Genomic DNA, 27,313 nt, shown 5'->3' with positions numbered 1-27,313 from the left:
ACCGGCTGCACGATTTTGGGCCAACAGCCTTCTTGCAGGGCCCAGACTGCAAAGGCTTGTGGGGATTTTTCCCCCTACATGTCATACAAGAAAAACCACATCAAAAAACAGGTAAAGCTTCTGATTTTCCCCTTCTCAATTTTTAAATATCACATTCTAAAATGTTTTTTCTCTCCCTTTTTTTTTGGGCATCCTGCTTTGTGGGTGACCTCAGCAGCAGTTGTGACTCTGGGTATCGGGAAAGCCAGCTTTGCATGTCCATGCGTGTGTGTATAGGTTTCCATGCATGGGTTATATATGTATGTAGCAAGCATACGTGAGCGCATGTGCACGCACACACCCACATCGTATCAGCTAGCGGTTCTCAGCCATGGCTGCACGCTGGAAACACATAGGGAGTACCAAACTCCCAGCACTCAGGCTGCTCCCCAGTTACGATAAATCAGAGCCACTGGGGTGGGACCCAGGTTTCAGTAGTTTGCAAATCTCCCCAGGTGATCCCAATGTGCCCTCATGGCTGAGCAGCACTGACACAGATGGCAGCTGGCCTGATGGAGTTCCTCTGTTGAGCAGTTATCGTGAGTGGGCGTGCAGACTCTGACATTGCTAAGGGACTGCACCTGGAGAGACGCAGGCGGCGAAGGCTTGCCCTGGATGCGGCGTTCTCACCTGCAGCATGAGACCGTTGGACGAGACCATCCCTGGAGTGCCACCCAATTCTTAGCAAATGCTTTGACTGCAAGGGGTGTGTCCAGGAAGGAGAGGAAGACATACGTTCTCCGGGGAAGGGCCGGGCCCCCTCTCTAGAGGCTGACGTGTCCTGCAGTCCTGGGCATCCATAGCACCACAGCCGCTTCTCCTTCTGTGGCAGGCATGAGCCACGGGGACTCCTGCCTACCTCCCGCAGGAGCGGACAGCAGCCGGGTGGAGATGCTGGGGAGCCGCGGTTAGGGAGGGCGGAGGGAGTGTGGTTCGGAGGGGGTCTGCAGTCTTGCAGCCAGCTCAGGAGTCTGAGGTCCAAAGATAGCAAGTGGTAGAAGGAGTAGCCTAGACTGGGTGCGGGAGGCATGGGGAGATGAGAGAGAAGGGCCAGCTGGCAAGCTGACGCTCGGGCCGTGAAAAGTTCACTTGTTAATTACCGACATTTTCTAAACTTTAATTACAAAACTAAGATATTCTTATCATAAAAATTTGGGCAATATTGAAGCATACAGATAAAAACAATGGAATGTCTTCCTCTCCTCCCATTTCCTCCTTAATTCTACTTCCCACTATCATCATTTTGCTGTACAGTCCTGTACCACGTAACAACGTTCTGGCCAAGAACGGACTGCACGCAGGGTGGGGGTCCTATAAGATTAGCACCATGCAGCCTAGGTGTGTGGTAGGCTGTACCACCTAGGTTTGTGGAAATGATGCGGGGTCGGTGAGCCGAGGAGTCGATGGAAAGATTTCTTGGACTCTCAAGGTCTGGCGGTAGTGCTCTTTTATTCAGAGAATAGTGTGGAATAGCGTGGGGACAGGACCCATGGGCAGTCAGGCTGCTGCGTGGGGACAGGACCCATGGGCAGTCAGGCTGCTGTGTGGGGACAGGACCCATGGGCAGTCAGGCTGCTGCGTGGGGACAGGGCCCATGGGCAGTCAGGCTGCTGCGTGGGGACAGGGCCCATGGGCAGTCAGGCTGCTGTGTGGGGACAGGGCCCGCGGGCAGTCAGGCTGCTGCGTGGGGACAGGGCCCGCGGGCAGGAGGAGCTGCTGCCGCCGCGGCTTCTGCTGCCAACATGGGTGGAGAGTAAGGCTAATTTTAAGGCATAGGTATGTGAGCCATCTCTTTACAAGACAAAGGGAAGAACATGTAAAAAAGTTAAAATGGTATCAGTGCAGGTGGGGTCTGGCCATGGGGTGGTCCCACAACTTTTACATAAGAATCAAATCGGATTAAGTAAAGGCCAGAAGCCACCACCCTAAATCAGTTACATGAGGTTGCCAGACAGTAACCAACTTAAGTTCTTGCCTTTGGCATTGATTAAGAGTTTCTAGAGACAAGGTCATCTCCCTTCCTCCTGGCACAGAGAGGGAGGCATCCCCACAGATGGGGGTTTCCCCCGCAAATGTAAATGCCTCCCAACAAAGGGCAAGCAAACTCTGCTCCTCGGAGCCTGCTTCTCAGCTGCAGTTTTAAAAGTAACCAGCCTAAAAATCCTCATCATAAGTACACTCTGACGTTTGCACAATGACGAAATCGCCTGACACATTTCTCAGAACATATCCCCATGTTAAGTGACACACAACTTTCAGATCATTTTCTATACATGTTTTCTATACACATTGTTTTTTTTTTTAAAAAAAGGGTTATAGTCTACATATTATTTTGCAACTTGTTTTTTAAACAGTACGCCACGAACAACCTCTGTTCTCCTTTAGTCCTTTTGACAGCTGCGTAGTATTCCACAGCCTATCCCAGCCATGTGCATGCTGCAGTCAGCACACTTGCTCAAGCATTTCTGCAGGACACTGTCCTAAAAGTGGGATGGGTAGCTCTAAGAGTATGTGCCTTCCTAAATGGGAGGGATTTTATCCAATTGCCCCACCACCCCCAAGCGCTGCAGTCCCACCAGAGCACACTCTTGCTCGTAACCTCATCGGCACTTGGTATTATTGACCCTTTACGCATTTCCCAATGTAAATGGGGCCTGTGAACAGAGCTTGAACAAAATGCAGTCTGTGGGGCCCCCAGGAGCCTCCAGTTTCCTGTTTTCCAGATGAGAGAAAGTGGGGAGGCAGAGAGGAGTGGTCTCTGTCAGCAACGTGCAAGGAGAAAGACAGAGACACAGGCTGGGGCTGCCGCCCTTGCAGTGGTCGTGGGAAGGGGCTCAGTGACAAGAAGGGCAGGAAGGGGCTTTGCCATGCCAGTGCAGTGCCTGGGACCCAGCAGCCCCACCTAGGAAGCCAGAAGGGCTGGATAATGCCATGGGTAAGGCCTTAAACTGCCTCAGCTCAAATCCCAGCCCCACCGCTCACTAGCTGCTGATTTCCGAGCTGGTGACGGGGCCCCTCTCAGCCTCCATTTCCTTGTCTGTTAAATCGAGGTGATGGAGCTGATCTTCCTCAGCTCCTTGGGGAAGGATGAAATGCACGGGTACTTGTAAAGGTGAGAACAGCGCCTTGCAATAAATGTTAGTGGAGTGAGTTTCCAGTTGGTAAACCATCCCCCGCTGTGCACACACACCCCTCCCCCCCCCAGTTCCTTTCCCTTGGGGTAACTGCTATTAACAGTCATTCCAGACCTTCTGTGTGCATGTGACAGTTAGAAATATTCCCGGGCACATACTCTATCATTTAGGAGTCATCTTCTTTTCAAATTTTTTCAGCCAACATGTTTTGAACTGATATCACATACACATAGCTTAAAACTCGAAAAGGAAAAAAGGGATGCAGTGAAAAATAAGCCTCCTTCTCGCCTCAGTTTCCTTGCTAGTCAGGGCCCCACTGTTATCAATTTCTTGAGTATCTTTCAAGAGATATTTCAAGCATCTTTAGAAACATGTAAGTTTATACAGTATTTTGTCCTCACACAAACAGAAGCATACTTTCCCTAATCCTCTGCGTTTCTTATTTTCACTTAACGATATGTCTTGGCCAGATCTTTTCATATCACTACATCTAGTGTGTTTTTAAAAAAATTTTGGCTACATTGTATTTCATGGTTAGAAGTACCATCATCGCTTCCTTAACTAATCTTTTTTTAAGGAAACTTAGATTTTGTAATATTTTGCTTATAAATAAAGCTATGATAAAGACCCTTTTAAGGAATCTTCTTTTTAAAGCGAAAGAAAACCTAGCTAAAACGGACTTAAACCAACAAACAACATGGAGTTTGAAGCTCAGTAACAGCACGAGTCTAGATACAATGCTGACTTCAGTTAAGACTTGTTCCAGCTACTCAGTGTCCCCTCAGACCTGGCTCTCTCTCTTTTCTGTCTTTTTGGTTTTTTTAGAGGAAGATTAGCCCTGAGCTAACATCTGCCACAAATCCTCCTCTTTTTGCTGAGGAAGACTGGCCCTGCACTAACATCCGTGCCCATCTTCCTCTACTGTATATGTGGGACGCCTGCCGCAGCATGGCTTGCCAAGTGGTGCAAAGGTCCGCATCTGGGATCTGAATGGGTGAACCTCGGGCCACTGAAGCGGAAAGTGCGAACTTAACCACTGTGCCACCAGGCTGGCCCCTCTTTTCTGTCTTTTGATGTCTATTGCCTTTCTTGATAGACTCCCTTCAGTGTTTGCTCCCCTCCCCCCCTCGGCAGCTCTGGAGTCTTCTCTCCTGGAAAAAGGCTACCACAGTTCTGGACCTCCATCCACAGACCACACCGTCCAAGGTAAGGGCAAATGCGTCACTGGCAGCTTCTCCAGGAGAGGGAGGAAGTGACTTGTTCCTGGAAACCCAGCAAACCCCAGTATCTTCTACACTCTCCTGCCGCTTGCCTTTTTCATGTTAATGTTGTCTCAGGACGTCGTTCCAGGTCAGTGTACATACATCTATTTCGTTCTTTTTTTAATGACTTCACGTCCTTAGTTGTACAGAGTTAGTGTGGCTCACTCTCTCTTTGATGGACATTTAGGTGTTTCCATTAAAAGAAACAACCTATGAATAATGTTGAAATGAACATCTGTATTAGTTAGGACACAGTTCAGTTGCTTCAACAAAGACCCACAATAACAGGCGCTTCAATCAGATGGAGGTTATCGCTCAGGTTGCGGTAGGTGTGTAAGCTGTTTGAGGTTGACAGGGAAGCTCTGCTTTGTCAGGAATGCAGATTCCTTTTATCTTGTTGCCCTTGTCTACATGGTTGAAGATGACTCAACCCCATATCCTCTGGGTCCACATTCCAGCCATTGGAACGGGGAGAGGGAACACAGAATGCTCCTTACCTCGAAGTGCGTGACCCAGGAGTTGCACATCACTTTTGCTCACACCCACTGGCCAGAACTTGGTCACGTGGCCACACCTACCTACGAGAGAGGCTGGAAAAGGTAATCTTGATACTGAGCAGAAGGTGCCCCACTAAAAGTTGGGGGTTCTGTTGCCAAAAGAAGAAGGGGAGAAAATATATTACGGGATAATTAGCTATCTCTGATGCAGCATCCTTAAACATTTATCTGTAAACAGCCCTATGTTTTTGTAGGATAGAATTCTTTTGGATACTTTCCAAAACATTCCTAGTGATACACGATCCCACTGACAGCTCTTGGATTGTTGCTTTCCCACACTCTGTCACCACCGCCGCTGTCATCGCAACCACAACTACGTGCTTACCCTGGACCATTGCTGGCCATGCCCGTTGCATCGAATCGTTCATCTGCCAGTCATTAGCTCCGTGGCCTTGGCTGTCCTCAGTTTGTTTATCTGTAAAATGAGCACCTTGAACTCTACTCTAGGTCTTAAAGAATCTCAGGTTCTCTTCCAGTCTTAGAGTTAGTTCTATGATTGTGGGTAGGGTAGCCATGGGAGAGGCAGCCTGAGCAGAAAATGGCATCTAGAAAGAGGGAGGTGATAGTCTCAAGTTGCATGCTGGCTGAACACACCAGGTGGGCAGTGTTCAGATCTGGGCACGTCCCTAAGGGCCGACAAACTGGGCCGCGGTCAGAGGAGAGTCACGGCGGCAGAAATGGGCCTGAGAATGGAGGAAGAAGGATGGAAAGAAATGGGAGGGTTTAATGTGGGAAGAGGAGACTGAGCGAGGCAGGAGGGAGGCACGAGTGCTCTTGTAAGCGCCTCCTGGTCTGGCTCTTGAGTGGGAGGGGGAGGGACAGTCATGTTCCGTGTGGTCTCCAGAAATAGCCCCAGAACAGTGAGTGGAATCTACAGGGTCACAGGTTTGGGCGCAAAATAAGAAATAATCTCTTAAGAAATGTAAATAACACTTTACTGAGAGGTGAAGAGGAGGTTTGGGGCCCACGAGACCCTGTGAGCTGGCCTGGCCTCAGGCCGCTCCTCTCTCGCCCGCTACTCCCCAGGCTCAAAACCAGACTGCTTTTTGTCGCTCTCCCTCAGCCACCACCACCGAAACTGCTCTCACTATCACTCTCAAACATCCTCAGTCTTCTAGAAGCTTCTCTGGCCTCATCTTACCTGCCCTCTCAGCAGCACGCCACAGTCACACCGTTGACCACATCCTCCTCCTTGAAGCATCGGTTTCCTCCAACCCACCCTCTGAGTGGTCCTCCCCCCTCTCCTGCTGCCCCTTCTCTGGTCCTTTGCTGGTGTCATCCTCTGCCAGTGGCTTCTCTACTGCAGGCCGTCACATGCTCACATCTTCTCACTCTGCACCTCACCCTGCCTTCTGTTACCTCTGCGTGCAGGTGGTGACTAGTCTAGAACTCTGCCCCAAGCCCCGGTTCAGGGGCCCAGAGCACCGTAACCAATGGCCTGGTGTCCTGCAGGCACCTAGAATTCCCCCTTGTCATCCCTGCTCCCCACTCTGCACCTCCAACCTCTTCCTCCTGCACAGAGAAGAACAGAGAGGACCACCATTCGTGCAGAAACTGTGGGTCATCCTTCCAGCCTGCTTCCTTTCCCTAACCTCCACATCTCATCGACCCTGCATCTTAAATATGGCACATGTCCATCCACTTCTTCTCATTGCCACTAGCACCTCCTGCCTGATCTCCCACGTCCGGCCTTGCCCTCCAGCTCCATTTTCTGTGCTTGTCACTCTGAGTTAAGACCCATCAATGGCACCCCATCACCCTCAGGACAGAATCCAAATGGCTTAGCAGGCTTTCAAGGTCCTTTTGGATCTGGCCTCTTCCTGCCTTTGGGGACCCCTGCTCCTTGCACCACCCCCTACTCTGTGGGCTCCCATCAGCCTCGCCAAAGATGGCACCACTCACAGGCTGTTCCCTTGGCCTAAAAAGACTATTTCCTTTCTTATCCTAGCTAATGGCCAACTCCCAGTCATCCCTCAGGCCTCCGTGGAGTCTCTTCTCCCTGCAAGGAGCTCTCCCCGGCTGCCCGGGGCTGGCTTAGCTGCCCCTCTCCATGTGCCTCTCCAGCACCATGCATCAAGCTGTGAAGACTTTGTCCACCGTTTTTAATCGCTTGACTGCCTCTCTGTGTATCACCCAGGCTTCTAGAAGCTGCAATGTGTCAGAACCTTGCTTCCCTTGCTATCACTGCATGCTTGAAACCTGGAACAGAATGTGTTGCATAAATATGTTGACTGTCACTGGATCAAGACCTGACTAATTGGGTGCGGCCCAGGGCTTCAGCAATGCCCGCACCTTGAGGAAGGGCAAGGGCTCTGAGCTTCAGGGTAAGAAGCTGACAGAAGTGAGAGCAACTAGAAAGTGAAAGTAAAGCTGAGGTGGGGGGGGGGCAGGAAAGAACCCCAGAGGGTGCAGTCTGGGGAGGAGAGGCCGGGCCAAGAGTTCATTCAACCCGGTCTAGCAAGGGAGCTGGCGGCTGGTGCAGGACGTTAGGGTAGGCGGGGAGCTGTGGGCAGGGAGAGCGAATGAAAAAGAGAGAAAATGTGTTTTGTAATTAGTCATTGCCCCCTGGGGTGAGGCTGGGAGTTTTCACCGGAGGTGGGTAGACCAGATTTGCAAAATGACAAACAGGGGCTAACCACCGGCTGGGGCCACAGTGGGGCTTCCGGCCCTGGTGGTAGAAGCTGAGCTTTCTAGTTTTTTCTCTGTCCCGCCCCACTGCATTCAAGATTCTGCCAAATAGTGGAAATGGGAGGGGAAGGCCTCTGAGGAAGGCCTTCCCCAGGGGCCAAAGCTGCTTTTCCTGACTTCTCAGCTGGCTTCTGCCTCTCCCTGTGTTCTTAGCATGGGGAATGGGGACACGGTGGCGCTTGCCCCTTGGAAGGCTCAGCAAATGATCTTCTCTCCAAAATTTTGACGGATTTGCCCCGTGGAGGTTTTTGGGAAACATGAAAACATTGCAGAGATGGGGATCTGGACAGAAGCCACCATCCCTCCCCTCCTGCTAAAGAAAGTCGCAAAGGGATTGGAGACATTTCCGTGTCAAGGGGATGCCTCATTCCGCACTCAGGAAAGTGGACATCAACTGTTTCCCCACAGACACTCCTGGAGATACTGGAATCATGTTAGTACAACGAGACCCCTGCCCCACATATACACTTTGGGCTCCACTCCTTTGTTTTCTAGAGCAGTGTCTTTCAAACTTTTAAAACCACGACCCATCTCAACCCATTACTCAGACGAGCGTTTACATACATACACTGAAACAAAAGCTTTACAAAACTCTATGTTCTTTTTTACCGTATATAACCTATGCTTATATTTTCATTCCATTTCTTTTTTAAAAAAAATTCTGGGCACATCCACTAAATTGATTTCATGACCCACTAATGGGTCTCACCCATAATTGGAAAGAACACTGCCCTGGGGGAGTTGATTCTTCACTGCTGGGTCTTCAACTCCTGACAGCTGGAATTTGGCCCCAATTTTCCTGATGAGTTCCTCCCTCTACGTTGTCCCTACTAATGTGCCATACACCAGACCTATAGTCCTAAACGTCACCATCATCATCAGGTTAACACATCTGTTCCGATCCGACTTCCTCTGATCCCCCTGGACCCTCGGGGATCTCCAGGACAGGTACAAGGACCCTCTTACTGGCAGACTGTCTGAGAGAAAGACAACATCCCAGGAGGCCCACCAGCTTCATATCCGGTGGCTGCTTTGGACTTTGGGAATACCACAAGAATCAAATACTTAACTGAAGCAACTTAAACAATAAGGGGTTAATAAAATCACACAGCAGGAAGCCCAGAGCTAGGCGGGTTCCGGAGTTGGTTAATTAAATGATCACATGGCCTTCTGTTTATTTCCCGGTTGCCATCCGCCAACCTTTGGAAATGTCTTTCTCTACCTTAGTCTCAGTGTGACAAGAGCGCTATGTGGAGGGGCTCTGTGGGTAGCAGGAGAAGGGAAGGGTGGGGCCCACGTTTCAGCTGGCTGGGTAAGTGAGTGAGTCACTGGGTGGCTGGGCCCCTTCAGCCCCATGTAAGGACAGGCTGCAGCCGCCCACTGCCCGCCCGTATTGCGTCTGGACAGAAATGGGCATGTCTGCTTTGCAGTGGGCCCCACCTCATGCTCGGATAACCCTGTGAATCAGGAAGGCCAGAGATGCTTATCATCCCTTCTCTCCCCAAGAGTCACAGGCCCCAAAACGGGAAATGACTTCTGGCCTCACCTACAGATCCAGGCCCCGGCTGAGCAGAGAAGCCAGCGTCCTGTCTCCAGCTTGGTCCTGGATTCCCTGGAGCTGGAAGGGCCAATCAGGAGTGAAAGAAGCTCTCTAGTTCCGCCTTGTACTTTGGGCTTTTTCTGGGTCCCATCTCCAGACACCCAGACCCCTCCTGCTGGTTCCTTCTGCCCACACTGCCCCGTTGTCTGCTGTTTTCCCAGGGAGAGCTGGGAGGCAGGGCTGGGGCAGGTGCAGCAGTGGTGGAGTCCCCCCCCCACCCCACCCCCCGGTGTCTAGGTCTTTGGTAGCATCTGATACCCTAGACCTGGCCATGATGGACGTCTTGTAGCATCTGGGACTGTGTGTGAGCTGGAAGGAACCTGGAAGCAACCTCTGTTTCATGGATGTGGACACTCAGGCCCAGAGACGGGTAGTGACTTGCCCAAGTCCACATAGCTAGTTAGCAGCAGAGGGGTCTCCTGCCCTCCAAACCCACTCTGGCTGGTTCCACCCCCTACCCTGTGAACCCCGGACCAGGCCTAGGCAGCAATGCTGCAGTGTGGCACTGCCGGCCCCAGGCTCCCTGCCAGTGGGGGAAGTGCCCTGTGTCCCCACCCCAAGCTGGTCTGCCTGTCTCCTGCTAGACATAGCAAAAGGATGGAGTGGGTATCCACACCGCGGGCCCTAAGATGATAAATACTAACCCTTCGGAAGGAAGTCTTCCCTTCAGCAAAGGGGAGCAGGGCTTGGCTGGCCCTGGGAAGAATTTGCTACAGGAGCTGGTGCTAGGGAGGGTGTCTTGCTGGTGTGTATGGGAGCTCTGCCTGTGACAGGGAGGGAGGGCCCCCTGGGGTATGTGCTGGTGCATGTGTGCGTGTGCAGGAAGAGGATGGGTGGTGTAGACATCCAGGGAGTACTGGACTAAGAGTTGGAATACAGGGTTCTCTCTGCCTGTGTCAGCCCTGTGACCTTGGAACTTAACCTCCCAGAGCCTCAGTTTTCCCAGTTACAAAATGGGGATGCTAAGAATCTCCTTCACAGGGTTGTTTAGAAAATCCAAACTAATATGTGTGAGTGTCTCCCAGGATAAAGCAGGAGGGCTGCTCTGGGGTGGGGGAGGGAGGAGGTGTGCTGTCACTGGGAGTGTCAGCAGCGCGGGGTCTGGCAAAGGGCAGGGCTGGCAGAGCCGCTCTGAGCCCCTTGCCTACGACTTCCTTCCTTGTTTCCTTGGCTGCCCAAGGCGGCACTGAATCAGGTCACCACTTGTGTTCCCTTGCAGTAGCTGTCATGCAAACAGCTCCTGCCCGGCTCCCAATCCAGGTCACTGGCTCCCACACCCCCTCCCCTGCCGCCAAGGAGAAGGCCTTGCAGTGCTTTTGCCTTGAGTGCTGTTCCTTAGCCCCTGGCTGCATGCCTGACACTGCGCCGACCGCTTTAAGGAGAAATAACAGGCCGCCTTCGCAGCGTGCAACAGGCAGCCTGCCTCACGAGGTTCTCTCTGTCAGGGAGACACGGTCACTCCCACTTTATAAGTGAGGAAACTGAGGCTCAGAAGAGGCAGGTGTCCTCAATCAAGGTCACTCAGCTGTAGTGCAGAGCCAAGGTGGTGAGCTAGATCTGTCTGATTCCAGAGCCCGTGCTCTCATCCCCGAGGCCCTGGGTTTAGAGGACAGACGGCGTGGGTGGGAGCTGGGGCTACCAGGGGAGGGAAGGTGAGGGGGAGGGGAGGGGCTGCGACTGTGGGAGAGAGGAGGGGAAAGGCCTGCAGTGTGATGGGGAAGCACACACATACACACACAACACATACACAGATAGACAACACACATAGATATACAACACGTAGGCACACACACACAGATAGAACACAGACACATACAACACACACACAGCATGCACAGAGATATACAACACAAACACAGACAACACACAGATACGCAACACGCACACAGAGATACACAACACATGGATACACAACACACACACAGGGAAAGACAACACACACAGATGTACAACACACACACATAGATAACATTCACACATATATCCAATACCTAGACAAACACACACACAGATAGACAACACCCAGACACACACAGATATACAACACACACGACACAGGCTGACACTGACAGACATATACAGACCCACAGGACAGGTAGACACATAAAAGACACAAACACACAAACTCAGCCACACACGAAAGACATACACAGACCCAGTGACACTCAGACTCATATGCACAGACACTCACACGACAGCACTCACTCAGGCACGAACACACACTCAGACACAGAGACACAGATAGATCCCCTCGCCCGCAGACACCCACACAAACATCCTGGAGGGAAGGCAAGGGGAAGCCACGGCTGCCTCATTTCCCGGCCTCCTACTCTGAGGCGGAGGGAAAAGCCTTCCCCAGAAGTGCTGAGTCAGCAGTGGGTGACAAATGAGCCTCCGGGGCGGCCAGCTCAGGCACGAGCACTTAGCATGCGGAGGGCGTCCCTGCCAGCGCCAGCCCGGCCGCCGGCGAGGGGGCGGGGAGCTGCCAAAGCTGCCCGCTCAGGGGGAGGCCCTGGGGAGGAAGTGACTCACTTTGACTTTGCAAACGCTGGACTTTGTGGCCCAAGGTCACGCAGCAGCCACTGCCAGCCAGCTTCCTGCAGGGAGGAGGGTGGGCTCGGCCGTGCTGGGCTAGCGGGCCAGGCCTGGGAGGGGCTGGATGCAGGTGGGACAGAGGCAGGGGGCTGGCCCATCCCACTGTGTCTGGGCTCTGAAAACAGACAGTGGGAACGTGAGCTCTGAGGGTCGTCTCAGAAATGCCCGGGCTGGCTGAGTCCAGGTGGGCGGGTGGGGTGATCCTTGAGGTCCTTCATAAACCCTCTCCTCCACTCTTTAACTCCTCCACTGGAATCTAGGGAAAGGGGACATCACAGCACGCCTGGGTGGCCGCAGCCCCCTGGCTGGGCTCTGCTGCCCTCCTGTCCCTCTCAGTTATTCTTCAGGAAGCAGCCAGCGAGATCCTTTCAAGACATCAATCACCATTTCCTCTAATGGCTTCCCGCAGCACTTAGAATAAATTCAGTGCCTTATTGTGTGTCATATCTTCCAAATGGGCCGCTCTTGACCGTGAAAGGAGGAACTATACAAGAATGACACCAGGACAACATGCGTGAGCTGGGGCTGTCCCGGGCACACGGCCCTACTTTGGGCTTGTCCCCACCCCCATCTTTGCATGGCTGCCCTAATATCAGTGTAAATGTCACCTCCTCCGAGAGGGCGTCCCTGAGACCATTCTGCTGCCAGCCATTCTCCATGCAGTTGCTGTGCTTTCATTCCTTCTTGGCATTTACCGCTATCTGGGTTTATCTTTTATATCTGTTTAATTCTTTTTTGTCTGTCCACCCCCTTCCCTCCTTCTTGACAGCAAAGATGTCCTCTGTTGTGTGTGACCCTGCTGTGTCCCCAGTACCTAGGATAGCATCTGAGACCTAGAGGTGCTCAGTTAATGTGTGGGTGCACGAACCAGGGGCAGGCCTGGGGGGGAACACACGGCTTCAAAAACACCTCTCCTCGGGGAGACAGGGGCAAGGAGAGGGACACGCGTGCGTGGCAGTGTTTGTGTGCAGGCCCTTGGACAGCAGCTACAGAAGTGGCCACCGCCCCTGAAACCAGGCGGAAGGCTTTGGAGGAATCCAGACCTGGCCGAGAATTCCCGATCCCTCGGTCGCTAGTTCTGCGTCTTTAGGCCAGTGATTTACTGTCTAGAAAATGAGAAGGAACCCAACCTCTCTCCCAGGGTCACTGACGGCTCTGGGTCCCCTCCCAGATGTCTCTTCCTTTCTAGACCAGCTCCTAAGGCACCCTTGCCTCTGCCGGGGAGTCCAGAGGTGCAGAATCCTTTCTCTAGGAGAATCTCGGAGGTGCCAGCCATGTTTCCACTCCAGTCCTGCTAGACCCCGTGCCTCAGTTTCCTCCCAGGTAGAGAGGGATTGAGCCGGGCTTCCCTAGTCCAAAGGTGACCTCTGGGAACATCTAGCAAAATAGAAATACTATAAAGTGTTTGTCTCCTGGCCCTGTGGCTTAGGTGGCCTCTGAGCCTGGAGGACATTTTTTGCTTTTGTTTTTCACTCCGGTGCTGCCCCAGAGTGAGGCTGGCAAGATAACCATCATGATGGTGCTTTGGAAAGTCACCCTGCCAGAGGAATAAGGGTTTACTCATGGGGCTGTGGGGCACAGAAAGCTGCCCAGTCCCCTTTCTCCCAACGCCCAGAAGCCCCCAGGGACCAGTCTTTCTGACCACCCAACCTCGCTCCATCTCTGTGAGCTGGTGCTGCAGCCCCTGGCCCGGCTGTTCCTGCTTTGGTGGAGAAAACAGAAAGCGAAAGTGGCCCCATGGAGGAGGCAGCCCTGGGGAGCACGCGGCGTGCTGGCTGCCTGCAGAGGGACCCCGGTAAGGAAGGGCGGCCTCTCACCCGCCAGGCCTCCTGCCCTGAGCTGCCCTGTGCCTGGGGCTCCTTCCTGCCACAGCCCTGGGCAGAGCCGGCTGACCAGGGAGCGAGAGGGTGACCTGAGGCCACTGTTCCCCAGTCTTCTGTCCTGACTCAACCTCCCGTGTGGGCGAGCGGAGGGGAGGGATGGCCTGGCAGCTAGGGGTTGTCCCCGTGGGCTGGGTCAGAAGCCGGAGTGGCTGGCTCCCAGGTCAAGATGCTCCCTCAGCCAAGGCTTCCCTCTGCGGGCTCTCAGCGGGGCTTCCCAAGGGCGTCACTGGGAGGCCCAAGGTAGGGGTGTGGGCGGAGAAAAGTGAAAGGAACAAGACAATAGCATCATCAACCTCAAGTGCTAACCACGGGCCAGGCCCCATGCCAGGTGCCTCAGCCACTTGGTAGAACTCCGGGTGCCTCAGAATCACAGCCTGTGAAAAATACCCATGTCACTGGCCCGTCCCTATCCATCCATTTATTCAACAAATATTTTCTGAGTGCCCTCTGTGCACCAGGCACTGTTCTACACACAGGGGACGCAGCCACGGAAACAGATCTAAAAACATCCCAGTCCTCGTGGGGCTTGTATTCTAGAGGAGGAAAAGCAGTCAACAACCCAAAGAAATGAGTGAAATAGTTTGTAAAATGGTGATTTGTGCTATGGGGAAAAATAAAGAAGGCAAGGAGAATGGGGGTGCTGGGGTGGGGATGGGTTTGTAATTTTAAGTAGAGAGGGTGGGGAAAGCCTTGCTAAGAAGGTGGCATGGATTCTGATTAGTAAATGTCTTTAATCCGCACCAAATCAGCGATGCAGGTACAATTCTTATCATTCCTGTGAAGGACAAGGAAGTCAAGCTCCAAGGACAAGTCCAAGGTCAGACGGCTGGGAGTGCAAGAACTGAAACTTGAGCTCAGGCTCTGTCTGTGCTTGTCACCACCACACGATCTCGAGCAGGGAGAGAAAGAGACGGTAGACTGGAAGGGGAAAAGGAAATAAGGGCGTACGGGGGCCTCACAATGGTGGCCATCTGTTTTCCAAACTGAAAATCAGGACACAATCTGAAAAGATTTTCCTGTTGCTCGTAATGAGAGTGGCTGTCTGGGAGAAGCGGGTTGGACGCTGGCCTGAAGGGTGGGATTTCTGAGACATTCCAGTGGCTTGTGGGGCCCATGAGGCAGTCCAGGGGTAGGGCATTACCATGGCAACGCCAGCTTGGCCTCAGGGCCAAGAGCCTGGTGCAGGGCCACATGGCAGAGAAGCTGTGCTGGACATGGACCCGAGACTCTGCGGGCCAAGGAGGCAGAGGAGACGGTGGAAAGGCAGAGGGGTGTGGCCTGCAGCCCTTGTTCTGGGCCAACTGGGAGGGTGGGCTGGCGGGTCCCAGGAAGCCCCCTGGCAGGAGTCTGAGAGGCGTGTGGGGGTGAGCACCCAGGCTTTCCTGTTAGACAAGTCTGGGTTTGAATCCTCCTGCTCTCTGGCCCTGGGCAAGTCATACGACTGTGAGGAGCTCATTTCTCCACGTGTGGAATGGGGATAACTCATCTCATAGGACAGTAGCAAAGATGGTCACATACTGACATAACGCATGAATTGGGCTCGGCAGACTGCAGACTCAGTACATCATGACTGCTGTTTCCCTCCACCCAGTAGGGCCTTGGGGGCGTGCCAGGGTGGTGAGCCGGGTGGAATGGGAAGAAGTGGGAAGCCTGGGAAACGGATGACCCAGTCAGCCAGGGCAGTTGCAGGTTCCCAGCCAAGCCCTGCACGTGGGCTGGGGCTTGGTCAGCAACAATAGAACAATACCTTCCCAGACAGCCCAGCCCATGGCGCGAGCCCTTCCCGCGGCTCCCACTGCTCTGCAGCAGCCGGGCCTTTCCACTCACGCACCCCTGCCCTGGCATCCTGGGGGCTCCGGGGCCCACAGCACCCTCTGCTTAGGTGGGCAGCAAGGTGCCCCCAAGGTGGAACAGAGGTACTCCTATTGCTACCGTCGGGAGACACAGGTCTTTCTGCCCAGCTGCCTGAGCCTTTGAGTCAACTCATCGCTGCCCCCATTGTTGCTTCTGGAAGATTGAACTTAAAGAACGGAAAGAACCAGAAGGAAATTCAAAGGTTTTTGCATCTCCTCCTCCCCTCCTTTCATGGGCTGAGCTGCACCCCACTGGCCATGGCCATGGCAGAGTCAAGGACGGCTGGAGTCCACCCAGCTTTTACCCATAGTTCACTGTGTGACCTTAGGCATCCTCTCTGGGCCTCCTTTCCTTCATTTGCACAGTGAGGGGTTTCGACTAGATCATCTCTAAAGTCTAGCCATGACGTCTGAATGACTGCCCTCATCGATTCTTTCATCCATGCGTTCATTCATTCTCAGCACCTCTCACTTCCAGACACGGTGCATTTTCTGTCGGGTTGCTCATTGTCCGTCTCCCTCCGCGCCAGCCCCACGAGGGCAGGGATTTTGTCTGCTTAGTTCACTTCTGTCTCCCTGCCACCTACAAGAGGGCAGGAACTTGCGTCTGACTGTGTCGTGGAAGGGAGCAGAAGACTGCACGCTCAGACAGGGCGACGGGGGAGCCCCGTGAGCACTGTTTCTAAAGATGTAACAAGGTGAGGAGAACTAACCAGGGATGGCGAAGCAGCCCAGGGCTCACGACAGGGGAGGGGTGGGCCTGAGAGAGTGTGGCCGAGCTGAGCTGTAGGAGAGGACGGTAGGACGGGGGCTGTGGCCTTCGGTAGAGGGAAGCAGCCACTGCCAACCCATGGTCCAGCAGGGAAGGGAGTGGAGGATAAAGACCCGCATCACTTTCTCCTCCCACCTCTACCTCTTGCTGCATCATCCGCTTGGCTGCATCCAACCAGAAGCCAGAGAGCAAGAGAGCTCTGTGACACAGTCCTTAGAGGTCAGGCTCCGGGGCACAGAAAGGGTGGAAAAGGGTGGACCGTGCATCTGGCGGGGGAGATGTGGCACATTCGGCACATCACGCAGTAGGCATCTGCTGAGCACTGGCTGTGCGTCAGAGTGTGTACACTGGAGACAAACACGTGACATGAAAGTCTGTAGAGCAAAGTCTCTGCCCTCCAGGCAGCACCAACAACCTCGGCTGGACCTTGAAGGGCTCTATCTGGGGGTCTCCCATCTATAGCTCATCTGGGGGCAGCAAGTGGATAAATCAGTCTGATTTGCAAAATTACACTGAAAAATGGAAATAAAGGAGAGCTATTGAGAGGAGGCTGGGGTGAGGCGAGGGGCCGTGTCGGCGGAGGGTCTGGAGGGTCTGGCTGATGGGAACTGGTTGCAGAACCATCAACCAGCCCTCAGGAAGGTGACCTTGAACTTGTGGTCCAGGCTTCAGAGTTTATGGGTTCACATTCCGCTCCTTCACTCATTTGCTGTGTAATCTTGGGCCTGTTCCTTGATACCCCGATTCTGTCTCATCTCTAAATATGGAGGGGTAAATAGGACATAGGAATTTTGTGAGGATTAAACAAGAATCTGTGCGAAGGGTTTGGCACGGAGTCTGGGCACATGGCGAACACTATTATTATAATCAGAGACCAGGCCCCCCCATTCCATTTCTCACCAAGGAGGGATCTCCACCCCCTCTCCGGCTCCATTTAGTTCCGAATGTTTTAGTCATTCTATGCCTGGCGTTCTGCCAAGGCTCTGACAAAGACAGGGTTTCTGCTCATTCATCCTAATGCAAGTTCCTGCGTTTATGATAATAGGGAAAAAATGTATGAAAGGGCTCGCTGCCTGTGGAGGGGAAATCTGCTTAGAATTGAAAATCTGAGTCCTTCCCTGGCCCAGCTCTCCCTCCCGGCGCTTTGGCAAAGGCTGCAGGAGGGAGGGCAGCTGGGAGGAAGAGGAGGGGGAGGAAGGGGTGGGGGAGGAAGAGCTGGCCAAAGAGGACAGAAGGGCGGTGGGGGGCAGGGGCGAGGCCCTGGCTCGCCTGGGTGAACCGGCTTCGGGGTGGCTGGGCAAGCCTGCCAAAAAGGCAGAGTGAAAAGGCCAGGCCCCGTGTGGCGCTGCCCGCGGTTGCCATGGCGACACCAGCTGCTGCCTGCGCCCGGCGGCGCTTGCTGGCTCCTTCCGTGGGGCCTCGTCTGCCACCACATGGTTACCCAGCTTGCTGAGGAGGAAAAATCTGACGGGTCGCCTTGGCCCAGCGTGTCACCAGCCAGGGCCACCGTGTTCTAGGCACCGTGCTGTGCTCTGCGGGGGCACAGGGTCCAGGGAGGCGCGCTGGAACCTCTGGAACCACACGCTACATCCAGTCCAGCGTGGGGGGGGGGGGCTGCCAGGAGGCCAGACAGGCCTGGCCTCGGATGGGACAGGTTGTCGGAGGCCTGTGGGCCTTTGGTGGGTATTGGCGAGACGAGATTGGTTTGTTAAAGATGGCTGTGCCTACAGAGGGCCTGTGGAGGGTGGATGAGGTGGTGGGACCGAGGGGTTAGGGGGAGGGTCAGGCAGCAGGCCAGGAGAGGGACAATGGGCTGACCCAGGGCACCGGTAGGAGGTGGGGAGGAGATCAAGGCTATTTAAGAGGTAGAAGTGACTGCATCTGGTGCTTTGGTGGAAGAAGCTGGCGCACTGGAGGCGTCTAAGACGCCTCCCAGGGCAGCAGGTAGGTGGCGCTGTGCTCCCCAAGGCAGAAAATAGCGATTTGACCGTCTGAGAAGAGGACTCCCCTGTACCATTCTTGTCCAGCTTCTCCCCAGCCCAGAGCCTCCCAAGGACTTGGATCATGGTGGGGATGCCCAAGTTTGATGAATGAATAAGTGAAAAGGGGAGAGATAAGAAAGCGTGTGAAACAAATAAGAGAGAGAGCTGTGCTCTACCCAAATACATACCATCCCCTAGAAGAACCCCACCGAGGAGGCCCTTGCCAGACAAAGCCACTCGCAGACATGCCTCTTACTGAACTTTGCCACCTGGAAGCGTGATTGTTTTGTTTTTTCGGTCATCTTAGCATCTAAATCGGGTATCACAAATTTACCGCAGTTCTATTTTGCTTTTACTCACTGCAGAGTTCCTTTGACAAACCGTGTCAGGGTGGAGCCCTGTTAACTGCACCATAAAACACGTGTACCCGTGAGGGTGTGGGTTTGCAGGCGCCCCCTCCTTTGAAGTCAGTGGATCCACCGGATGGGTATTTAATGCGGAGAATGCGGAAGTGCTGACCTCATGCAGGAATCTGCAGCTCTCCTCTATGGGGCTGACTGCCAGGGGCTTCTCAAGGGCTCAGTGGACCCAGAGCTTCACAGGGACTCAGCTGCCTGTGTCATTTCTCTGGGGAACTAGTCGGCCAAGGGTACCCTTCACTGGCTCCTTCCACCTTCCTTCCAGAACATCTTGATACCTGGTGATAAGATGGGGGTGGGGGTGAGGGGAGCTGGTGCAGGTGGAGGCCTGCCCTGTGCTCACGATCCACAGACCACCCCCCACCTCCTTCTCTAAAGACCACCTCGCTCGAACTCTGCTCCCAAGACCCAGCTTTAGTTTTGGCCGCACCCTTTCCACCAGCTGTAGCTGTTTTGTTGTTTCCTTGTTTATGATCCAATGTTAGTTGTGCGCGTGTAAGGTCCTTGAAGTGGGGAATTCGGCCGTATTGTTCACTACTAAAGTTTCAGTCCCTGGGAGAGTTTCTGGCTATCGAGAAGCACTGGGTTTTTGCTAAAGGAATTAATAGGTGAATGAGCGAGCAGATAAACCTTGAGAACTGGTCAGTTTTTCTTAAATGCATCCCTCCTCTGATGGGGTTCAGGAGGCCTGGGGGTGGTTCTCATGTCCATCTCTCTCTCCAGCCCCGAGGAGGGCTGGATTCCATATACCCGTGTAGATGGGACAAGGGCAAGAGTGTTATTTATCATCCGACAAATATTCCCTGTGGTGCCAGGCCCAGTGTGGGACGCAACAGGTACAGCAGCGGGCAAGACAAACTGGGTCCCCATTGTCATGGAGCTTACCTGTTAGTGTAGTAGACGACAGTAACATAAATGAATAGAATGAGTGAGTAAATACACGATAAGTGATATACATGAAATGAAAACAAAGGCCTATAACAGACAGTAAAAAAAGGAATCTAATTTCGATAGGGCAGTCAGGGGAGGCCTTTCTGAGAAAGTGACATTCTAGCTGAAGCCTGAAGGTTGAGAAGGAGCCAGGCATGTAAAGAGCTAATGGAATGATGCTCCAGGGAGAAGGACCAGCAAGTGCAAAGGCCCTGAGGCAGAGAAAAGCTTGGCATGCTCCTGGGAGGTCAGTGATCAGGGAGGTGGGGCAGAACCCTGTGTTGAAGGGCCTTGTAGCCCGTGGTGAGAAGTTTGTTTTTGATTCGAAGTGCTTTGACAACCATCGTAAGATCTCCACGGGTGAATGACAGGATCTGACCCATGACCTCGCTTTTGGGTGGAGAGTGAATTGGGGGTGGGGTGGAAAGCAGGATCCGGAAGTAGAGGGCACAGTTAGGAGGTGAGAGGTAAGGGGCACTTAGGCAGGTTAGGGTGGTGGCCATAAGGATGGAAAACTGTGGGTGGAAATGAGGCCTGGCTGGGGGTGGGGCTGAGAGACCTGAGCACGGGTTGGGGTGGGGAGGCAGTGGGGTAAGTCTCTGGGCCGCCCAGGTTTCTGGCCTGAGGAATCCAATAAACCTGGTAAACAATGCGATGTCCAGCCGCTGTCCAAGACAGACCTGGTATTTATTGGCCAAGTGAGGACCTTTCCTCCAGAGCCTGCAGGGCTGGCCCGTAAAGGGTTCCTCTCCTGCTCATTAAATGAAGAGCCCTGTGTGAATGGCGCCCCTCCTGCAGGGGTCTTTGGGACGTGATGTCCCAGGAGCAGAGCTTGGGAGGCATTACTGTCCACCAGGGCAGCATGGTTTTCAATCATCTGGTTCCTTCCGTGGCTGTCCTCCAATTCTCGTATTGGAAAGTGCACCTGGACCCAGTCGTCCACAAGACAGGGCTCTGCCTTTGAAAGGCCTTCCTGCAGAAAGGGCCCACGAGGGCAGAACCAGGTGATGACAGGCACAGGTATGGAGGGCCCAGCTCAACACAAGGAAGAGCTTGCTAATCATCAGAGCTTTCTCACAGAGATGAGCCTCCCATCACTAGATGTATTCAAGCAGAGGCTGGCAGGAGGCTGGGGCATCCCCGACCTGGGAGCCAGTGGACATAGAGACTGAACTCCTGTGGTTGTGAAGACCCTATCCTCGGCTTCCCTGCCTCTCAGGAGGACAGCAGCGGCCTCCCATGGCCTGCACAAAAACCCCTCTGCTGGCCGGCTGAAGACAGCGGCTCAGTCACAGCTAAGCCTGCCCTGCTTGCTCTGGGTTTAACAGCCCGTTTCCTCCCACCCATGGCCAGGGGAAGAGCAAACCCCGGCGTGGGCGGGGCAGCGAGGCGGATGCTGCGCAGGCCTGTCCAAGAGCTCTCGGCTTTTCAGGAAGGGGCGTCCTCCAGTCTGTGGGGCTGCTGGAGCCGGCTGAGCTCCCCGACACACCTCCACTTGCAGGCTGGCCTCTTGTAGGGACACCTCGAGGGCGTCCTGGGTGTGAGGAAGGGCTCTCCTGACCAAGCCATCCGGGCAGCCCCAGCTCCTGCCCCTCCTCCCCGCATCCTCAGCAGAAGAGCAGCAGTGCCCCTAGATGGAGAGAAATTGCCACCTGGGAGTCTTCGGGGACAGGGGCCCACAGAGGCCAAGACACAGGCCGCTTGGCCCCGGCTGTGGCTGCTTCCAGAAGGCATTGAACTCTGGCAGGCAAGATTGCTTTGCTCCAGAGCTGGTCTCAGCTGCTGCAGTGACCCCCCAACCCCACCCCAACCCAGGTGCTGGCCAGGGGAGAGCTGGCCTCTAGTGCAACTCTGGGACCGGAGAACCCAGCCCCTAGGGGAGGCAGCCCCGGGTGATGGGGCCACCACTCCTATCTGGGGGACCTCTGATGACTTTAGTTCTTACTTTGCAGCTCTGGAAAATAGGGATATAAGAATACCTACTTCCTGTGAGGATGGAATGGAGTGAGAGGATGGACAGGACAGGCCTAGCACAGTCCTGACACATAGTAGGTGCTTGATACTGAGTTTTCTCCTGGAATTGTCTTTTTCCTCCTTGCTCCCACTCCCTTATCATCTGTAGGAGTAGAACTGCTCCCCAGTGAGGGAGGTGTGCCTGTCGGGAGAACAAGATCCTTCTTGGTGTGAAGGAGCCCTGCCTTTGCTGATAAGACTGCAAAATTCTATTTTGTCCAAAAAAATAATAATAGAGAAGGCAGGAGGGAGGGTCAGCGGTTGAGCTGTGGGCCCACTGGAACTGCCCAGAGGGTGCCATGGAGCGGGAGGGCCTGGGGGGGGGTGGGCTCCCTACCTCCCTTGGCTGTGGCCCCACCCCTGGGCACAGGGTTTGGGAAGGGGGCCCTGGGTGTGGATTCGCATTCCAGACTTCCCGGATTAGAGGCCCAGTTGAGAGCTGGGGGTGGGGAGGGGGGCTGGGATGGGGGTCACCTTGGGGGTGGGGTGGGGTGAGGAGGGGCTGGATGCTGGCTTGCTCTTCCAGCCAGCTGACCCTGTTATTTTTAGCTCTGGAATGCTCCTCCCAAGCCCCCTTCAGTTCTGTTTATCCTGCTTTTGTGTCCCCATTCCTCTCCAGGAAACTCTGCTGCTGGAGAGGATAAGTGAGGGGAGGGAGAGGAGATTAGGGGTGCCAGGAAGAAGGGGAGAAATTGGCTGGGAGCTGCTGCCTTCCCCACCCCCACTCCAGCGGGGCAGAGGCTGCATTTCCTGGGTTTGGGGCCACTGATGAGACCTCCACTGTGCTTGTCAGCACTCCTGCCCCAGCCCAGGCCTTGGGTAGCCCCATCCTCTTGCCTTCCCTTTACTGACCTCAGGTGAGGTCGCACCTAGGGTGAGGTGGGCAGGAAGGGTCAGTTTCAGGGCTGACTCTTGTTTCAGGGGTGTATCACTCACTGGCTCGTCTCTCCTCCCCCCCGCCCCTAAAATGCAGGGTTGCTGGTCTGCGCTGATGCTGGGGAGTGGGGACACCTTTAGTGCTAGGCCAGCCTGCTGGCTGCCTGAGGAGGGGAGCTTCCAGACTACACACCTCTTGCCAGCCTCCTAATCGCAGACCCCAGATGTCAGGGCAGGTAGAGGGGAGGGGTAGCAGCTGGAGGTGGGGAGGAGGGAGAGAAGAGGGGAGTGGAATCCTGAAGCTTATGGTGATGGCTTCCTGTCTAAGGTGGGCGTGCTGTCTCTTCTGGTCCTTTCCTTTAAGGCTTCCAGTAGGAAAAGCCCATGAGCCCCCGTGGAGGTCCTGGGCATCGCCTGGAGGTGGCACTCAGGGAGAGAGGTCTCAGTGGTCAGCAGTGAGCCTTCGTAGTCCTGGTGCTGAGGAGTGTCAGGAACATTCTGGCCACTGCCTACGGTCAGTGAGTCAGTCAACAAATGGCTACGCTCTGGGCCTAGCAGCAGCCTTGGAGAAGCATCTGTAGAAGTAGGGGTGAGCATGTCCCGGCCAGTCCTGGGCAAAGGCGGTGGGTGGGGGGGGGCGGCCATCTGGGGCAACCACTGTCCCCTGGGCATGGGACTAATACCACTTAGGGGCGGAGAAGAGGCAGCTGCCTTATCCCAGGAAAGGCACTGACCTTTAGAGCAGGAGACAGAAATAGCCCAGGAAAGGACAGAACCCATGAGGGAGAGGTGTCCAGGCTGGGCAGGGGCAGGCCCAGACAGGAGGAGCGAGAAGGGTCCTGCCAGCACCAACAGCACCAGACACTGTGTCGGGCAGTTTTCAGGCTTTCTCTCACTTATTTCCCACCTCCAGCCTGTGGGGTATGTATTAACATCCCCATTGGACAGATGAAGAAACTGAGGCTCAAACAGGCATGGCCAAGCTTGTAATCTGCTGAGCTGGGTCTGAGCAGGTCTAGCTGGTCTGACAGCCCACTCCCCACCGTGCCTGCATCTCCCCTCCTCAGCTGCCATCATGGGGCGGGGCTGGGGGCTTTCAGCTGAACCTGTCGGCATGGCTGGCCCAATGTAGGAGAAGAGGAAAACCTCTCAGTGAGGCCTGGAGGCCCCGAAAGGTGAACCTCAACTACTTCTGTTTATTAAATGACCCCAGGGCCCCAGCACCTTGCAGCCTGTGACCAACTTCCCCTCCTTGCTCACAGAAAGAGGGAGGGTCATCAGCTGTTTTCCAGCTACTTCCCCCAAACTGTGCGGGGCTCAGGGCGGGGGGAGAGCCCCAGGAGACCCCTCCCCTGCGGCAGTGGCAAGGACAAGCTTGGGGGAAAAGCCCTAACTCAAGCCGAGGTCTGGGAAGACGAGAATAACAGGCTCAAAATACCACCGACTGGCTGGCTGGCTCCCCCAGTCTCCCTCCCCACTGACAGCTTCCCGGCCTAGGCAGCTCCCAGCTGTTCCTGCTTATCTGAAGCCAGGGAGGCTGGTTGCCTGGATACCAGTGCTTCTGATTTGCAGTTGGGTCCTTCTGGGGCAGGCGAGCTGCCAGTCCCCAGCCAGCTGGGCGTGGCATCCCCACGCCTTCCTAGACCAGATCTTGGAAAGGTGGCAAGGGAGGACCGGGGGCAGCCTGGGGCATGCCTATGAAAAGACCCCCTTGCCAGGAGTTGGCTCAAAGGGGTGCTTTGGAGCCCCAGAATCTGGGCCCTGGTATCTGCTGGCTGGGTAACTTCGGTTACATTAACTTCTCTGAGCCTGTTTCTTTATCTATGAAGAGGGATATATGTGCCCTGCCTCAGAGAGTTGCTTAAGGGTAAATGTGATAATTACTCAAGTGTTTGGAGCACAGTTACTTGATGATATTGACCCTCTGCCCCACCTACCATGACTGGGCCCCTCTGGACCCTGCTGTCTGTGCCTGTGTCCTCCAGGGAAGCCACGTGGAGCAGACAGCTGGGACCCTCGGAGGAGGTGGCACTTCTCCTGCCTCCTTGCTCCAGGAGGGCCTGCCACACCTGCCTGGTGCCCCAGTGCTGCGCTGGGGCTGGGGAGGCGGGTCCAGGGATGGATTAGGGAAGACTGGACAAGAACAGGTACGGGGAGTGAGGCAAACCCAGCCCAGCAGAGTGAGCAGCCCATCCCGGGGCAGCCTCTCCCTAGCCCTGGGGGTAGGGGCAGGAACAGGACCAAGAGGACCTGTTCTTCTGGTCTCCTCAGGCCCAGTGGTCCCCAAGGGACCTTCTTCATTTGGAAGGCAGCCCCCAGGGTTGTGGGCGGGAGGGGACACCTGAGTCCACTCTGCAGAAAGGGCTTCTCAAGCTCATCTCTCAGCCCTCCCCAACCCTCTGCAGGGCCAGGGCCACGGAGCGGGCAGCGGGTCTGGATGAGACGCAGCAGATGCCTAAAGGGTCCCAGTGACCCCACAGGGCATGTGTGGCCATCACAGAACCTCTTCTTGACCCTCTTGACTTAAGAGATGGGCAGAGAAGAAAAGGGATGGTGGCAGGGACAGGGAGGGGGCAGCATGTCATCAGGGCCTTACTTTTTAGTCTCTGAATGGAGCATGAGATCAGCCTGTGCCTGTCAGAAGCAGAGTCGAGCTCATGAATAATGCAGAGAGGAGGAGCACGGGGCAGCTAGAAAATGGTTACTGTTTCATTAAAGCAGTGAATGGGCCTTGAAAACAAAGCGGAGGGGAGACTGGGGGCAGAAGCGTGAAGGGAGAATTGGGTGCCGACCAGGGGGCGCAGGCTGGGGGACTCGCTGTCCCTCCGTTGGGCCCAGGTCCCGACATGGGCCTCCCCGTGGCGTCTGCAGCAGCCCTGGGCTTGCAGACCAGACCCGATTGCTGGGCCTACCTCCAGACCCTTGTTTCCAGTCGGTCAGGGCAACAGGAGGCAGTGGCCACTGTCACTACCTTCCCAGAGGGGCCGGCGCTGCTGAGCAGGTGGGAGGAAGGTTGGAGAGGAATTTTCTCAGGGAAACTGGGCGAGATCCAGGGATGTCCCAGGTGGGAGGCACTTCCAGCTGCTTGGGAATCTGGGGACTTCTAAAGGAGGGGTGTTGCCGAAGAGTCAAAAGAAGAAAGTAAACCCCAGCAGGAGGGATCTCGAGCAGGTCTGGCTGGGAAGTCCCCCACCTTTCTTCATGCGCAGAGAGCCGTCTTGCCCCGGAGGCCTCAAAGGTGCACCTCTGGACTTTTCTTTCTGAGTTCAGGGAGAGCCTTGGGAGAACTGTAACAGGACAGAGATGAGATCAGATTTGAGTGTGAGCGAATTCACTCAGGCTGCTAGGGAGAGACTGCAGCGAGGCCAGGAAATCTGGAAAGATCGATATCATTGCTGTATCCTGTCTTGTCATGTGAGAGCAACAGACCTTTATTCTGTACTCGCCTCTGCTTCCAGACGCGGTGGCCACCCTGTGATCTGGGAAAGAGGGAATGCAGGGGCGCATTAAGGGACTGTCACAGCAGTCCAGTGCCAGAGGCTGTGCGGCAGAGGGCCTGGGAGGCAGCTGAGGGTGGGAACCGTGTTCCGAAGGTAGAGATGACCACTCTTGGTGACTAGCTCGATGTGGGTGGGTGAGAACGGCATCAAAGGAGACTCCCTGGTTTCTGGCTCAGGTAACTGGGTGCTGGGTGGATGGGGGTGCCTTTTATCCAGAAGAGAACACTGAAGCTTTGGAGCTGGCAGGTGGAAGGAAGATGCTGAGTTTGAGATCCCTGTGGGACGACCAGCTGGCAATTGGAAATCAGGTCCGGAGCTTGAGGCTGCACCTTCCTGCGGCGCTGGGCCCTGTGAGGGCAGACAGGTGGCTCTGCTCCTGCCTCCCCCAGCCCACAAGGAAAAGGGGCCAGGCGGGGCTCTGCTGAAGCCGTTCCCGCAGGGCCTGGGGCTGTGGGCAATGCTGTCACCCAGCGCCCCTCTCTGCCAGGAGGGGACCCTCTGTCACCTTTGCTCCTCGACCTCTGACGCCCAGGGCACGAGAGGCCTTTCTTCTCTCTGTCTGCAGTGGGCCGTGGAGCAGCCTCAGGAGGCTCTGTCCCACGGGCAACACCACAGGAGAATGGCTGCCTCCTCCCACACCCCTTTCTCTGCCAGCAAAAAGCCCCAAGGGTCTCGGGTGCCCTGCCAGCACGGAGGGGAACCCTGGGGTGTTACCCTGGGGTGATGGGGGCTGAGCACAAGCCGTTCTCTCAGGGCGAGTGTTTATTGCTCTCTGTTGCCTCCCAGCCCCCAGGGGCTTTCTGGCCGCTCACCCTCTGGCACCCAACTCCACACAACTGCACCACGGAAAGGGTTTCCCACAAACGCATCCCCAAAAGGCATGTGCATGAATGCAATTACAGGAGCAACAGCAGCCTGGAGAGAGGGACAGCCCTGTGGTGACCCCAGCGAGGGAAGAAAGGAAACAAGTTCAGTGGAGATTAGCAGGGTGAGGAGAAAGCAGGCTGTTTGGAGAGGCCCAGAAGGCAGGAGAAGGCCGCAGGGCAGCAGGGACTTGGAAGGGAGGTGGCTCTGGGGCTGGCAGGAGACAGAGGGTCCCAGGGACCTGGTGAAGACAGGTAGGTGTTAAGTTGAATGGGAAATAGAGAAATACGGATCACAGGAATCTCTGCAGGGTGTAGACAATAAAGTGTCATTTATTCAGCCATGC

General features: G+C 54.9%; 1 long non-coding RNA gene across 3 annotated transcripts in view; it reads left to right on the top strand.

Annotated features, from left to right (window-relative positions):
- LOC111770358 (uncharacterized) overlaps positions 1–7,229 on the top strand; it is a 43,773-nt gene extending 36,544 nt beyond the window's left edge. For 2 of the 3 annotated variants that reach the window (XR_011432253.1, XR_011432254.1), the window contains exons 2-3: positions 4,308–4,379; positions 6,941–7,229. This is a non-coding gene — a long non-coding RNA (uncharacterized lncRNA). Of the gene's footprint in view, positions 1–3,315; positions 3,547–4,307; positions 4,380–6,940 lie in introns of those variants that run through there. The other variant, XR_002803576.2, reaches the window with a different exon arrangement.
- The last annotated feature ends 20,084 nt before the right edge of the window (positions 7,230–27,313 follow it).

The sequence above is a fragment of the Equus caballus genome, chromosome 24 (assembly GCF_041296265.1).
Source record: "Equus caballus isolate H_3958 breed thoroughbred chromosome 24, TB-T2T, whole genome shotgun sequence".
Taxonomy (NCBI): Eukaryota; Metazoa; Chordata; class Mammalia; order Perissodactyla; family Equidae; genus Equus; species Equus caballus.
Note: the sequence above shows the minus strand (reverse complement) of the source record. Positions and strands in the feature narration are given on the sequence as shown.